We start from the raw sequence: 15,074 nt of genomic DNA on the forward strand, positions 1-15,074 counted from the left end.
CACAACAATTATTTGTGTGTGATTCATTTTATTACAACAATTACAAGAACAATGCCCACACAAAAAGCTAATTTAAAATATTTTCTATTTGTTATATTTACTATACATACTGTATAACTCGTTCAATCCCAATGACATTCTCACATTTTTTTGTTTGAAGAGTCCTGACGTTTAAACCCATGTACTTGTTTTTATATCTTCTTCAACTCTTTGTGTTTGGCTACAAGTTATGTAAAAATGGCTGGTATTAAATGAATTAAGGACTAAAGTAATCAAATACTTTAAGCACTTTATGAACTTTAGTATTATTGTACTTTAGCACCTAAAACAATCATTTATTTTATCGTATTTCAATACTTAAAGTAATCAATTGTGTTAGTACTTATTATCTAAGAAATCAATTACTTTACCGCTTTAGTACCTAAAGTAATCATTAATTTTATATTGTTGGTGCCTAAAATAATCCATTTGTTGAGCACTTAATCACCCCAAGTAATTGATTAGGTTAGTACTTCATTAATTACTTCTTAAATTACCAGTCATTTTTAGATGCTCATTAGCCAAACACTTGAGAAAAAAAACATATTTAATGAGTTCAGAAGAAAAGAGAAAAGCTGCGTTGTTAGGAGGAAATCTGGAAAAAGAGCTATTCAGCATCACTTTTACTGCAGCCACAATTACATTTTTATCTCATAAAAGTAGTAACTTTAAGTATTTTGTGCATGGATATTTTGAAATGTAATATGGGGAGGGGGTGGGGGGTGGCTCAGAAAATGTGTTCCATATCTGGAATGATACTGAAATAACAATGCTCTTCTCTCAATTTACCAGCACTCAGAAATGTACTTATGCTTTATGCAACACATTGTCACTCAGGATGAGGCATAATGATCTCTGACTGATGGTGATCTACCATACTGCGTCAGTTCTTATATAACATCTCATTTGGGATGATGAGGAGCCAAGGCACGAAATGGACCAAGGGGGCAGTCCATGACTTTTCCTCTTCAGATCAACGCACACACACCCTGAACATGGCAGATACAAACCATACAACTCAGGTATTTCACAGTATTGTGAAAATAGCCCACTCATAGAACATGTTTTTCTACTGTGAGCTGACGTGGCAAAAGTACTCACACCCTATACTTAACCCGTTCGCTGCCATTGACAACTATACTTGTCAATTAGATTTTCATAATGGGGGTGGGTTGGGGAGTAACTTATTCTGTTCCACTGTAATTGTCTTAAGTGGAAACAACTTTACTGATGCATAAGCACCAGTAGATGATAACAATTTCTCAGTTTAGATATGAGGTAAACAAAGTTTGAGAGCCATTGGGTGAAACAGATGAATTTTGCACATTTGGATCATACCCCATTACATAAGTAGGGTAAAATAACTAAAGTACAGACTCTGAAATGTGATAGCAAAGGAAATACACTACATGTAGAAGTAGACATTTTAAATAAATAAGTAATAAAGCTTTAACCAGAAGTAAAATTAAATTAGAGTAGATTTGAGTTTATTTAATTACAAGTACATACCAAAATACAGACTGTAAAATAGAATAAAAGTATAGAAACTGCAAAAATACTATTCTATACTTAGGTGGAAGCAGACATCAGTAACAAAAAAAAAAAGAAGTAGGATTACTTAAATAAATGTTGAAAAGTACACATGAAATGTAGCACTTGAGGTATTTCTATGAATTTTTGGGGGAGGGTGGGATTTAATTTTATAGCGTGTCTATTTTGATAACACAGCAATCCTGAAAAATAAATACCAAATTAGCGAGACCTAAATCAAGTACTTGTATCCAGTTAATTCCAACCACTGACTGTGATTGATTCCCTAGAGGAAGGAAGCAGCAAAACAATAATCCCGTTCTGGCATTTACATAGGGTCTGATCTTTCAATGCCCCCATTATACTTGGCCATATCACACCTCCTCCTTTTCTCATCCGGAGTTAGCGTGTCATTTATGAACCTATTTTGCACTTCACACAGAATTGAAAGATTCCTCCGCAATGGTGCACATCCCACTGTGCTCGTGTTCCAAGATACTTCTCTGATCCTGCGTCAGCACACTGCTGCTCAAAGGTGGGACAAAGCAAAAAAGAAAACACACACAGTCTTGCTATCATATATACTGTAACTAACACTCATGAATCCAACCTCTTAAATTTTCCCATTTGAGAAGCACTTTCTAATATTTGTGTTTGTACATGTTCAACCCATGATCACTGTGGCAATAATCTCACGCTTCCAGTAAATGTCAATGAATCATGTTTTTTTTTTGGTAAGGGGAGTTTTGTGACATTCTAGAGAAAGGAAGGCGGGGCAAGTCTCATGCTCAAGAATTTCCAAATGCATTTAAAGGCTGTCAGTTATGCACAGATTTTTTTATTTGCCGGCTAACCCTGAATTATAGAGGTCAACTGTATTATTGTTTTCCACATCATCTGTTCTGTTTACACATTATTCACAGATTAAAAGTGTTACAAACAGCTTGAGATCGCATCACCTGAGCAGCTAACTGTCTGAGAAGTGTTGGCATTATGTCACCTAAAGATTAAAAATTTGGGTGGTTTTTAGATAATGAAGCTTGAAAATAATTAGATTAGATACATTTGTTTAAGCCTGGTTTGTTAAGAAGTGAGCACTTTTATGCGTTGGTGTTGAAAGAACCGGGCAGCCATGAAGGTAAGTGTGTGGAGGTTATTTACTACCTATTAAACTGTTCAGTCAATTCATTTTTTTATTTATTGCTTAGAATTTCACAACCTGAAAACACGTTTGTTCTGGAAGTTTTCGGTCTGGCAAGTCCCTGCTGACTAAGTTGAGGAAGCTTAGCCTGATGTCATTCAAACTGTTTGTGCGTGTGTCAAAGACTGAACATGAGTCTGTGTTTAGTGACATGAGAGCAAAATGGTATGAAGGTTGTAATCAAGTCCAAACCGAGACCAAAAAAAGCACACAATTACATATGCGGAAAAATATTGCAGGCATTTTGTTCACGTAACTTGCCATGCATAGCACAGTAAATAATGGCAACTGTCAATGTGGCAAAAGGTGCCAAGGAAAAATCAACAGCTTCTATCATTCCAAACAAACTGTGATGAAATGAATTTACCGCCATTCCTAGATGATGACTGATTATGTAAGCAAAATACATGTATCCAAAAAGACACTTCTCAATGGAATCTTTTCACCCACACACAATGCAAGAATCATAAATCAGTGCCCGAAAAAGATCATAAAACACTGATAGCGATGACAAGAACATAATGTCTGTAATATTACAATAAATCCACAATATCTACAAAACAAAAGCTCCCCGTAATAAATGCCATAGTCTCTGCCAGTTAATTATGTGACAGAGCACCTTTGGTAATGTCATTCTTTATTGCAACCTGCAAGGTTACTCATAATATTTGCGATAAAAATAAGATCTTTGTGTAATCATGATCAGCAATCTGCTGTCTGAGCATATTTCATAAGGTGTCACTTGTGTGTTGTTGATACACTGGTTTATTTTGTGATACACAGGACGGGTCATAGCACTATTAACACTTAAAATTCGAACCCTCGCTGGCCACAATATTAGATACAGCTACTCAATTGAATGGGGAGTCTCAATTCATTTTATTTTTTCTGCTGCCCTCCTCCAGGGTACAACAGACAACAGTACTGCTCTTTTGCTGGGGAAGCACCAAGTCCTTGCCAGTTGTTTTTACACCGAGGCAGATATAATTTACAACTCTTTTATTGGATCGCATTGGATTGTGCGTTTGTACCTGATGCTGCGCCTTGGGACTATACTCTAATAAAGAACTCAAGAACACATTTTGGAGAAATTTCATGATAATTGAGCAGAGCTCACAAGTAAATGTGGAACTGTACAATGTAAGACTTGAAGTTGGAGAAGTTTGAGTCACTAGTGGTGCAATGGTGCATTTGCCTGACATTGGTGCAGGGAGTGTAGGTTTGATTCACACTTAATTATGATAATAATACCTGTGAGTGATTGCCAACAAGTGCAGGGTGTAGCTTGGCTTTTGTTTGAAGTCAGGCAAGGTTGGCTTTGTAACTCAAAAAATGTGAGAGCAGGTAAATGTGTAAATATCTCTCAACTTGGCAATGTGGTTGTGAATAGTGTGACATTTTGTGACTATGGCCACTAAACGCAACATGTAAAAATGATTCCCAGAATGTCTTGAATTTTGTGAATCCCTTTGAAATTTGGATGGGTTAAAAGTGAATACAGTGGAGTTCTTTACCATTCGCAACATTGCATAACTTTCCCACTATCTTTCCTAGCATGTTTTCACTCGCCAATCTTGAGTTGCTCTCTGCACTTCGGTTAGCACCAAATCTCTTATCTCACATTAAGTCACACTGTCGGTACGTACCATTGATCATCCTCTTCTGTGCCACAAGCCTCATACATCAGCTTTTTCTGTTCTCTGACGCACAATTTTCAGCTGGAAATCAACCTTGCAGAGCCTTTTCACCTCTGTTAGTTAGTTCCAGTGCAAAAGACACTGCTGAACGGTGAAATCGAAGCTAAATTGACTGATGAGGGACCATCAGTGAAATCAAACAGAATCTTTAGTGTATTGTGGGTGTTTCAGGAGTTTATAGGATTGGAAAAAAACATATAGTGAGTGCGAGAGCTGTGCGTGTGTGTGTTTCAGTAGTAAACATGAGATTGTTCCAGTAGTTTGTGTGAGAGTGGTAATTGATGAATGAATGAATTATGTTCCAAACAGTCCATCATGCCTGGAGCCGCACTACATGCAAAGGCAATGAACGTGAGCTTGCCATTCGCATGTGACAGCAGGCAGTCAATGAGCCTAAATCAGGCTGCTCACTGCACCACTTGCGCTGGCGTTTTCAACGAAATCGCTGTAGGTCGATCAGCATGCATTTTTCAGTCAGTCCACTGAATGGCAGCTTTAATGGGGTGCCTGTCTGGCCAGTGCGGGGGCGAACACTGCCAAGTTGTCACTGTGTGCCGCCAACTCCTGCATCCTAATGATTGGATGAAATGGTTTTGAAGCCTCTCCTCCTTATGTAGCTTATTTCATATTTGTGCTGACTTCATTTGCAGCCAAAAAGCCTCAAAGGGTATATATTTGAAACATGTCAAGGTTCAGAAGTGGTATAAAAGCACAAGCATTCTGTATTTAAGTAGAAGTAACCTCTGGTAAGACTGGAAGCATTGGTTCAACCCTTATATTTAAGTAAAAGTAAAAAAAAAAGTACAGAATCTGAAATGTATGACTATACAAAACTCAAATAATATAGGACAGAGGCCAAAGATTTTGAGGCACATCTCATTCATTTCCTTGAAGTAACTATGGCCACAGCTTTTTCTTCGGTTAGCTTATCGGCTTTTGCTTTAATATGAACAGTTGTCCAATAGGGCTTTGGCTGTGTATTAACCTGACTGCTGCATAACACAACTGAAGGTTCGAACCCCATTGATAAAACAAGAAGCTCCACACATTAACGCTGATAAGGAACACAGTTGAAGTGAAAACCATTTCCTACCGGGTCATCAAGGCGACAAGAGAATGCAAAGCAGTAATCAGAGTAAAGGGTGGCTATTTTGAAGAAACCAGAATATAGATAATGTTTTTAGTTATTTCACCTTTTTTTAAGTACGTAATGTGTAATGAATAGTTTTGTTGCCCTCAGTGAGAATGTACTATGTAAATAGTTATGAAAATAAATCAAACACATTGGATAAGAAGGTGTGTCCAACATTTGACCTGTACTGTATATATTTGAAGTAAAGTATAAAAAAAACCATAATGCGCAAGAGTGAACATTTATTCATACTCAATTATTAACAATTTTCAAAACTAAGGATGTCAAAATAACAGATTATCTATCATTTCCTATACCTGCCTATCCTCACTAGGGTTGCTGGCTTGCTGCTGCCTATCCCAGCTGACTTCGGGCAGTCGGCGGGGGACACCCTGAACTGGTTGCCAGCCAATTGCGGGGCACGCAGAGACAACCTTTCACGCACCCAATCACACCTAAGGACATTTTACAGTGTCCGATACACCTGCCATGCATGTTTTTAGAATGTGGTAAGAAGCAGGAGTGCTTGGAGAAAACCCATGCACGGGCACAGGGAGAACACGCAAACTCCACACAGCAAGGCTGGATCAAGCTAGAATTGAACTCTGATCTCTTAACTGTGAGGCGGATGTGCTAACCACTCTCCACCGCGCCGCCCGACAAGGAAAGATGTGTTTTCAAAAACTGGAGTCCAAGTGATACAAAATAGACAAAAGACAACAACAAAAATTGACTTCTGGGACATCCTATAAAGGGACAGATACTGAGCTTCAAAAGAATCATTACACAACTTCATCTGATCTCTTGCTTTCAATTACTTAATTCAAAAAGACAATGTCCAATATATTTTAGAGCATTGCCTAATCACTCAATTTTTGGATATGAATTTTTTAAAGACTCGTTTCATCATCCAACACCACACCTTTGAATGGATGTGAATGAATACAGGGTTGGGCTGTCTGATCTTCCGATAGGCGCTTGCACCTTTTAATCAAAATGAACCAACATATTTTTAAAAATTTACAGACAAAAGCATGTCATGCACAAGAGTTTCTTAGAGTAATAAGGTGTTTTCTTTAAAGAGACAGTGTGTAAAATTTAGACTGTTTTCATTAAAAAGAAATAAATTAAATTATTGTACATTTCAAAAACTTGCAAATGAATGTGTTCATAATGACCAACAGTATGTTTTAATTATAATCGTAGGTCTAGTGATCATTAAATTATATTACATGGGAGGCAGCACTTCTCCGCAGGCGGTCATGTTTGTTATAGCGACAGACAATGATAAATGCAGCACCTCCTGCTGTCTGTAATGAAAACGGCCTAAATCTTACACACTGTCCCTTTAAGTCTCTTATGTCATCAAAAGCACTTTCCCATTGCAAACTATATCCATATGTGTACATGAAGCAGAAAAAAAGGTTGCACATGGCTGAACTGTGCTGAATAACATCGACTATTATTCGACTTCAATTCGACTTTCACTATATTCGTCAGCTACAAAAATACACCAAAACAAAACTTGGACAGTGGAAATTTTCCAGCCTTGCAGGAAGTTGGTCAGTAGTCGACAATTGATTGCGCTGTGTAAAGTATCAATCATTAACTTATGTTACTATAATATGGTGCAACAGGAAGGGAACTGGAAAAACACCTTGATGGGAGGATGAACTCAGGTTTGCAATAGCATGTAATCCTCCACCGAGGAATGCTCTGTCCCCTGAACCGAGTGAGATGAGTGTTCATTGCTTGAGACGTGTGTGAAGGGCCAGGCTGTGTGTGTTTTTCCAGTTGTACACCCAATGTGGGCTGATAGGCCAGAGCGTGCTCTTTCAGCACGACAGTAGGTCATCATAGTTCACCTGTATCAGCAATGACTCTTCATTTCCAGTGCTGAGATATTGCGTAATATCCAAAAGCTTTATCATTATTTTATATATTTTATATGATATTATATTGTGTATATATATATATATATATATATATATATATATATATATATATATATATATATATATATATATATATATATATATATATATATATATATATATATATATATACATATACTGTATATATATATGTTTAGGAATCACTTTTACTAAAGGTAAGGTTTCAGTTTGTCTTAGGACAGCTTTTATTTATTCAAGTGCATGCTTCTGTATTTTTTGCACGCATTATTTAAAATTTCACCATGGAGGCAAGAAATGTCATCCAATTCTGGAATGACCCAAATAAGAGTAAATGACAGCATTTTCTCTCTTTTCACGCAGTAAACATTACTGGTAATAGAGGCAACAGCTCAAAAGACAGAAACTAAAATCTTTTGTGCGTGAACATGCATGCATGGACCTGTTGTATTTATATCCGGTAATGAATGACTGTTCAGACAAAAACAGTTATCCAATACTGTATGATTTCATTGTCTTGTTCACATTATTCTTTTAAGAGACATGATTGTACTATTTTTCATTACACATTTCTTTTAATATAATCACAGTTCTCACAATGATTTATGTGTAAGACCCTACTTCAATGGTTCTAGTATCTAAAAACAAAATAAACTGCCACTAAACAAATTCCTGTAACAGAAAATCGACCTTGTTAGATAATCAGGTCCAACATGTTAATTAGTGTGTATCAGGACATAATAAATTAATCAATGGTTGCTGTTGTTTTTTCTTTAATTGCATAACGTGCCTTAGTCATGCATGAGCAAGCAAACCGTAGGCTGTATTTGCAGAGGAGAGTTTCATGGAGAGACAGCTCAGCTTGCCCTCCGAAGTACAAACAAACCAACGTCATGTCCAAGTGGGATGATCGCTTGCACAACTAAAATAACAATAATTTGGTACTAGCACCTCAACGTTAACAACCCTGCTATGATTGTTTGAATGACAATCAAATGATGTTTCTAATGATTTGTTTTGAGAGAAAGAAATGGCTACTGAAATGTGAATGAGAACAAGTACACTTTATATTGTTTCCAGTTGAGGGCCTGGGGCTTGGACTGCAAATTCACTACCGCTGTGTGTGTATATTCTTTTCACTGACTGAACAGGAACAAATATTACCTTGGACTAATACCCTTCTTGGAAGAGGAGCGAGTCTGTGACCTAAAAAGACACTTGTTTGCTCTTAAAATGCACAGATGATATAAAGCGTGTACACATCCCTGTTCAAATCCCAGGTTCAAAATTAAAATTGGAGTCAGCAAACGCCGGCCCCCATCTAAATTGCCTTTGATTTAAAGCAAAGTGGATTTCAGCTGTTGTACAAGTTGTGGGCTTTTTTTAAAAAATGTTACTGCTCCCAGGAGATGCAAGAAAGACCCTTTACATACCCCCATTGAGAATCACTGGACGAAAGGGCCTGCTCCATTTTGTTCTACTAGCGTACTGAATTGTTTTGCTTAGTGATGGCAAAGAGTGTAATAGCATATGGACAATAAGCGAAATATCAAGGATAACAAATCAAGGTCAAACTTATTTCCATACTGCTGCCCAACTGCAAAAGAACATTGCATTACTCTTGTTATATATAGTTACACACTGTGCCTCTTTATGCAGTGCAGACAAAAGTGCACTGACGCTCTGAAGCTGCACAAAAGCCTTTAGTGGTTACATAATGCTAACAAATCCAAATAGACATTTTCTCTTCTTGTGCCTTTGAGCACAATGTGTCATTGTTATCACTGAGAGCAAAAAAAGGGATTTTAATAAAGGATGGGGATCAGACACTGCATGAAAAGTATGTCAAAATAAGCATATGTACTGTGTATTAATAGGGATAAGGAAAATCATGAGATAACGCAATTAGCGATTAGTGGGCGAGCTGCACTTCATTGTGTTTCCAATCTCTGTTTCCTTGACTTCATTTATGAATCCATTACCTACTATGACACTTGTTTTAGATCCCCCACCCGCCAAATATACAAGAAAAAAATAAATAAAACAATAACAAAAACACCAAAGGCTAGTGATGCTAATGTTGGGAGAAAGCAAATGTCCAGAGCCAAAACCAAGATTCCTTCCAAACTAAAAACATTGTGTAACCCAAGATAATTTAAAAAAAAAAAAAAAAAAGAGGAAAAAGAGGCAGTCTGCTAAGGTCAATGCAGTGATTTAACATGACTTGAAATTGCTTTGCATTCCCCCTTTATGACTTTTCTGCTTATGCACAATGGTAGATACATCTAAATGTACACTCACAAACTAAACAATGTTTGTTGCCCACTCACCAATAGAAAAGACTGCAAATGTTCCCACCCGGGCTGACACAGCAAAACCTCTTCTGTCCCCCATCTCTTACAGCTACAGTATGTGTAATTTCACCCCCTCCCTAACCTCCTATAGTCTGCATGGTCTACTGCAGTATTGCCTCACTCTGTTGGCAGGCATGGCGCACAGGACCTTTACAGTACACACATACCATGAGAACAAGGAGAGCAGGAGTTTTTTTGAGGAATAAATTTAGTAGCATTACCTCCTAGCTGTCAGACAGGTTGGCGCTAAAGACAGTAAGTTAGCTGTGAAATGGTAGAGAAGATGGCTAACAAGAGGGCTATTTTGCTAGCAGTATGAAAAGCCCTATGTACAATTATTTAATATTTTTTAATATCCAAGGTTCATGTACTAGTATGATCCTTAAGACACTTGTAGTGCGCGTTAATTAGAGAGGCAAAACTCTTCACTGGTTGATATCTGCATGCCATTAATGTTGCCCAGCAAGCTAACAGTAATTTTTGGCTTGTAAGATAATATTCTACTAGATAACAATGTGCACTAGTGCAATTTTGCCTTATTGGTAATGTTATTTTAGACTAGGGGTCAGCAACCAGCTTTTCATCCTTAAGTTGCGGCTCTGCGTGATTTGGTACATTAAATAATGCTTTCTTCAGATCAACTACACGGACGCCGTAACAAGCGACGCATTGGAATTGCAGTCAATGGTTTGCATGATTGGGTGATAGGGCGACATCTTTAGGATATGTTTGGTTTGATGGGAAATGGAACGTGACGCGAGACAGCCAATTGGTTTTGGGAAGGTAAAAACAGGAAACTGAAATACAGCATTTCTAATAATAAGCACACATTTTCAAAGTAAGATATAACTGAACAATATAAACTAAAGCATTTGAAGAATTCTTAACACATAATAAATGTCATCTCAATGTCTCTGCATGTGAACAAGGAGGAACTCCTTGGGTCAGTCAGCTGGTTCTTTTTTCGAAACCAAGAAGGTAAAAACGTTGGCTATCGTGAACACAGTTAAAAACTAAATGACTCGTGCACTCAAGTTGTTGTTACTAGTCAAGGTTCCTGTCCAAGAATGCCATTTGTCATCAATAGTATAACATCTCTGACATGCTAGTAGCTACAGTTCATTACTAATGAGAAAAAATTATGTACTATTTTAAAACCTTAAGTTATTAGCGCTAATAGGGGCAATTTGAAAATCTTCTGCGTAACATCTACTGATTTAAAGGTTTTGTAGAACAATACTAGTATTAGTGGAATGCAGAAGTGCGCTAGTGCTCACTCGTAATGTCATAGATCTAATAGCATGCCACCGTGGTTTTAATAGTGAGGGCAAAGAGTGTACAAGTACATGGAGCTATTTGATATCAGCCAGCTTAAAGTCCAACTAGTACCATCTTTTTCCTTTCGAGTGGGACAATTGAGCACACTACTAAACATGTGGGGGCTGTAGTAGAAGGATTGCACGCATTTTGCAGCATTTTGCACTACAGTACGACATTTCTGCAAACCATATGGATACATTTAGCATACTAATAGGACAACCATACTGTATGTTATTAGTGATACTAGTGGCCATTTTAGTGCTACTAGTGGGGCTCAGGACTACTAGTTTATGACACATACCTACTAGTTGCATCAAAAAGTGTTACTAATGTCTACTAATAGGTCAATCAGCGTGACATTAGTAGTGGGGAAAAAGAAAAACCAAATCGTAGGTAGATAAGTAGGAAGATAAAGCCATTCTACTAGTGCACGGAATCGTTTTACCAGTGAGGACAAAGGATTTACTAGAATCCGATATTATTTCAATATCATCGTACAGATTGGTTTATTTCCAGAAAAAATACATCTATTTTGATTTGGTTTTTATTATTAATGTATTATATATTTTTTTCTTTTATTTTTGAATGTTCTACACAACAGTTCCCCCACTGCAGTTTTCCTGATGTACATTTTACTCTGACAAGTGGCCTCTACACCCCATAGTACATTGTACACCGATTATTCATTAGATGTTGCAAGCAAAAAGTAGAGGTATGTAACCTCACATATCAATCTTCTTAAACTGATTAAAGCCTTAGCAGGGGTTGCACTCCATCACACTGGTCAGCTGCCTGCTGTTATGCAACAAACTGAGTTCAGCATATTCCAACAATTGCCGCATTTAGATTCATTATACAACCATCTGTCACTGAACACGAGAAGTAATTTTCAGGTGCATGCAAGTAAATTAAATGGAGAATGATGATTTGTTAAGAAGAGCAGCCACAGTCGGTTTTGATTGATCACTTTCAATTCTTCAGATGGATTACTGTCTAAATTAAATTAGTCCAGTTTGCATTTTTTTTTTTTTTTGGCTTGGTGAGTTTCTTGGAAGTGGGTCAGACAAAGCATGTGAGAGGCCCACACCGCACCATTGTCCCCTCACCCCAGGTGTGGCATTTGTGTGTTGTATGAGTGTACTTTCTCTCTAGTGTGTCATCATTTAATGCTCTATTTGTGGACGTCTCCATGGTGATAATGATATGAAGTCACAGAAAAGGGACAGGCAAACAACAAGTGGATGCCTCGAGTTGGCACAGATAGGTGTTAGCTGTTCTTTTCCTGCCAGTCTATTTGCTTGATGGAAAAGTACAAAAGGAGAGAGTGGGTACACAAAAGTACGGAATCATCCATCCATCCATTTTCTAGAGCTGGTTTTCCTGACAAGGGTCGCAGGCTTGCTGTTGCCTATCCCAGCTCATTTCAGACAGAGGTAGATTTGAACTCGGGTCACTAAACTGTGAGGCCGACGTGCTAACCACCGCGATGGCGAGGCGCCGAAAGGGAGCCTATAACCCAAAATGGAAAGACCTTAACCAAAATGACCAGCGATTTGCATAAATGCTCTCGTTTTAGATGTATTATCCACATCTGTCTTTATCCCAGCTGACTTCAGCCAGGGGGCGAAAGTCACCTAAATACCTAAATAAGCAAAATAATACCTAAATATTAAGTTACCTAAATAAGCAGATAATAAAACATGGGTGACACAGCCATGAACACGGACATGAGATAATGCCAGAGATTAGATAACGGATACCGTGTAATTAATTATATGTTCAATGTAAATACATTTTTTCTAAACTCCACCTGTCAGACATTTCTTTGAAAATTGTCACTTGATAACATGGAGAGCGACGGCTTTAAAGGCCTGTATTTGTACCCAATAGATTTTATGACTATTTAGCCATTACAGTTTATAATCAGGTTTGTTTTATGACTTGTAATTTACAGTACTGTACATACAGACCTTCCTTGTCTTTGTGTATTTTCAGTCATGATGCTCAAACACATATGATATGTATGTAGAAACAAATCTCAGCTTTTCCTTTCCAGGTTTTGAAGGTATCACCTCTAAATGTTTAAGTGTTTATGTTCATCCCAAAACTTCGCCTGAAAGCCAGATGGAGTAGTGTATGTAACATGTTGTGATGTGACCTATTGAAAGCATACCATTGCTACGGTTAAAGAAAACCACAGGATTACCGAGGCTGGAGCAGAGCAATAACCCGTGATTTACTGTATGTATACTGAGGCACATTGTTTTACATGATCAACATGTAAGACTCCTGTGTTTCCCATTCTGTATCTTCAGTATACTTGCTGTTATATAACCAACAGCCAACAGCATGCAATGTTCTCAACACTGTTTACGCATGGAACAAATCTACAGCGGAATGAGTTATTGCTCAAGCACTAATTGGAAGATACAAATATCTATATTTTGGAGCAGTAATCCATTGTTGCAAGACACATCCATAATTTTCTTTCCCACAGACCTCCATTAAGACTACACAATCCTTAATTGGATATACTGTATGCAAAAATGTGACATGCTGACCACCCATCAAATGCAAAGATGGCTCCCTATGCATCAGTGATCCCGCTGTGTGATTACCTAAATGAGCAGGGTAATAAAACATGGGTGACACAGCCATGAACACGGACATGAGATAATGCCACAGTTTAGGGTTAGGGGTTAGGGTTGATTAGGATTAGGGTTGGTTAGGGTTAGTGGGTTAGGGTGAGTGGATTAGGGTTAGGGGCTCGGGTTAGGGATGGGGTTTGGGTTAGGGGATTAGGGTTTGTGTTAGAGATTAGGATTATAGTCACTTGAATGTTTACTTTTAATATGTGTGCAATCTGCAACACTTTAACGGTTTGTACAAGAAAAACCTTTGTTTATCCTCCTGCTGCTTTAAGTTACCCTTTGGGTAATTTCATATAATTGTTTGAAAACATGTTCTATCGTCCTTGTTGTGTATTCCTGCGAAAATGTACAATAACAAAAACTGGAGTAGTGTACATTTTTGTGATGTAGTAGTGTATGCTCAAATGAAAAGCGGGAGTTAGAAAATAGTTTTTTTTTTTTTTTTTCATGGTGCACATCATAGTTATGTTGGAGCCAATAGAAAATAGCTACAGGTGTTACAATATGACAAAAATCACAGTTTGGTATATATTCAGCACAGTAAGGAGAACAACTGCTTTTGTTTAAAATAAATACATAAATGAATGAAATTGAAAGTTTCAATCTTTTAATCTCAGGAAAGTAGAGTATTAGTCTTTTCTTTTTTAGGAATGGAAGGATACAGGCAAGTGTAAGAGTAACTGAGCAATCTGAATTATTATGCTTTGAAAAAAACTAAGGCCATTTGTTATCGCTTTATCAATAGCTGACTAGTCTGCCAGCCATTGACCAGCTGCACTGTTTGTTTATAGACCAAGCATGTAACAATTATACTTTTAGTCTCTTACCTAACTCCTAATATGTGGGATCCCTAATAATTGCACCATCATATTACAGATATTACAAGTGATTGTCATTTGTGTGATATAAGAGGCAGAAAAATTGCAACATGGCACAAAAACATAACAAGGATCCAATCTGGTTCACTGGCCTTGAATTTGACATGTCTATGTAAGATACAGCCACAATGTGGTAAAGATTGATTCAGAACACTTTGCTCCTTAATTCCCGACCCCAAAGTGGTGCCTCTTGTTTCTTTTTGTGGCATAATTGGCGCTCAGAACAGCTCCTTATTGTTGGTAACCAATTGTTTACTGAATAATCTCCACATTTTGAGCTGAATAAACTGACCCAATTTGTAAGGGTCAGCAGCTGAGGAAACAGACGAGACACAATTGTTATTAATGTGCACGAGTGT

This window comes from Hippichthys cyanospilos, chromosome 4, assembly GCF_059441005.1.
Source record: "Hippichthys cyanospilos isolate Australia breed blue-spotted pipefish chromosome 4, RoL_Hcya_1.0, whole genome shotgun sequence".
Classification (NCBI taxonomy): domain Eukaryota; kingdom Metazoa; phylum Chordata; class Actinopteri; order Syngnathiformes; family Syngnathidae; genus Hippichthys; species Hippichthys cyanospilos.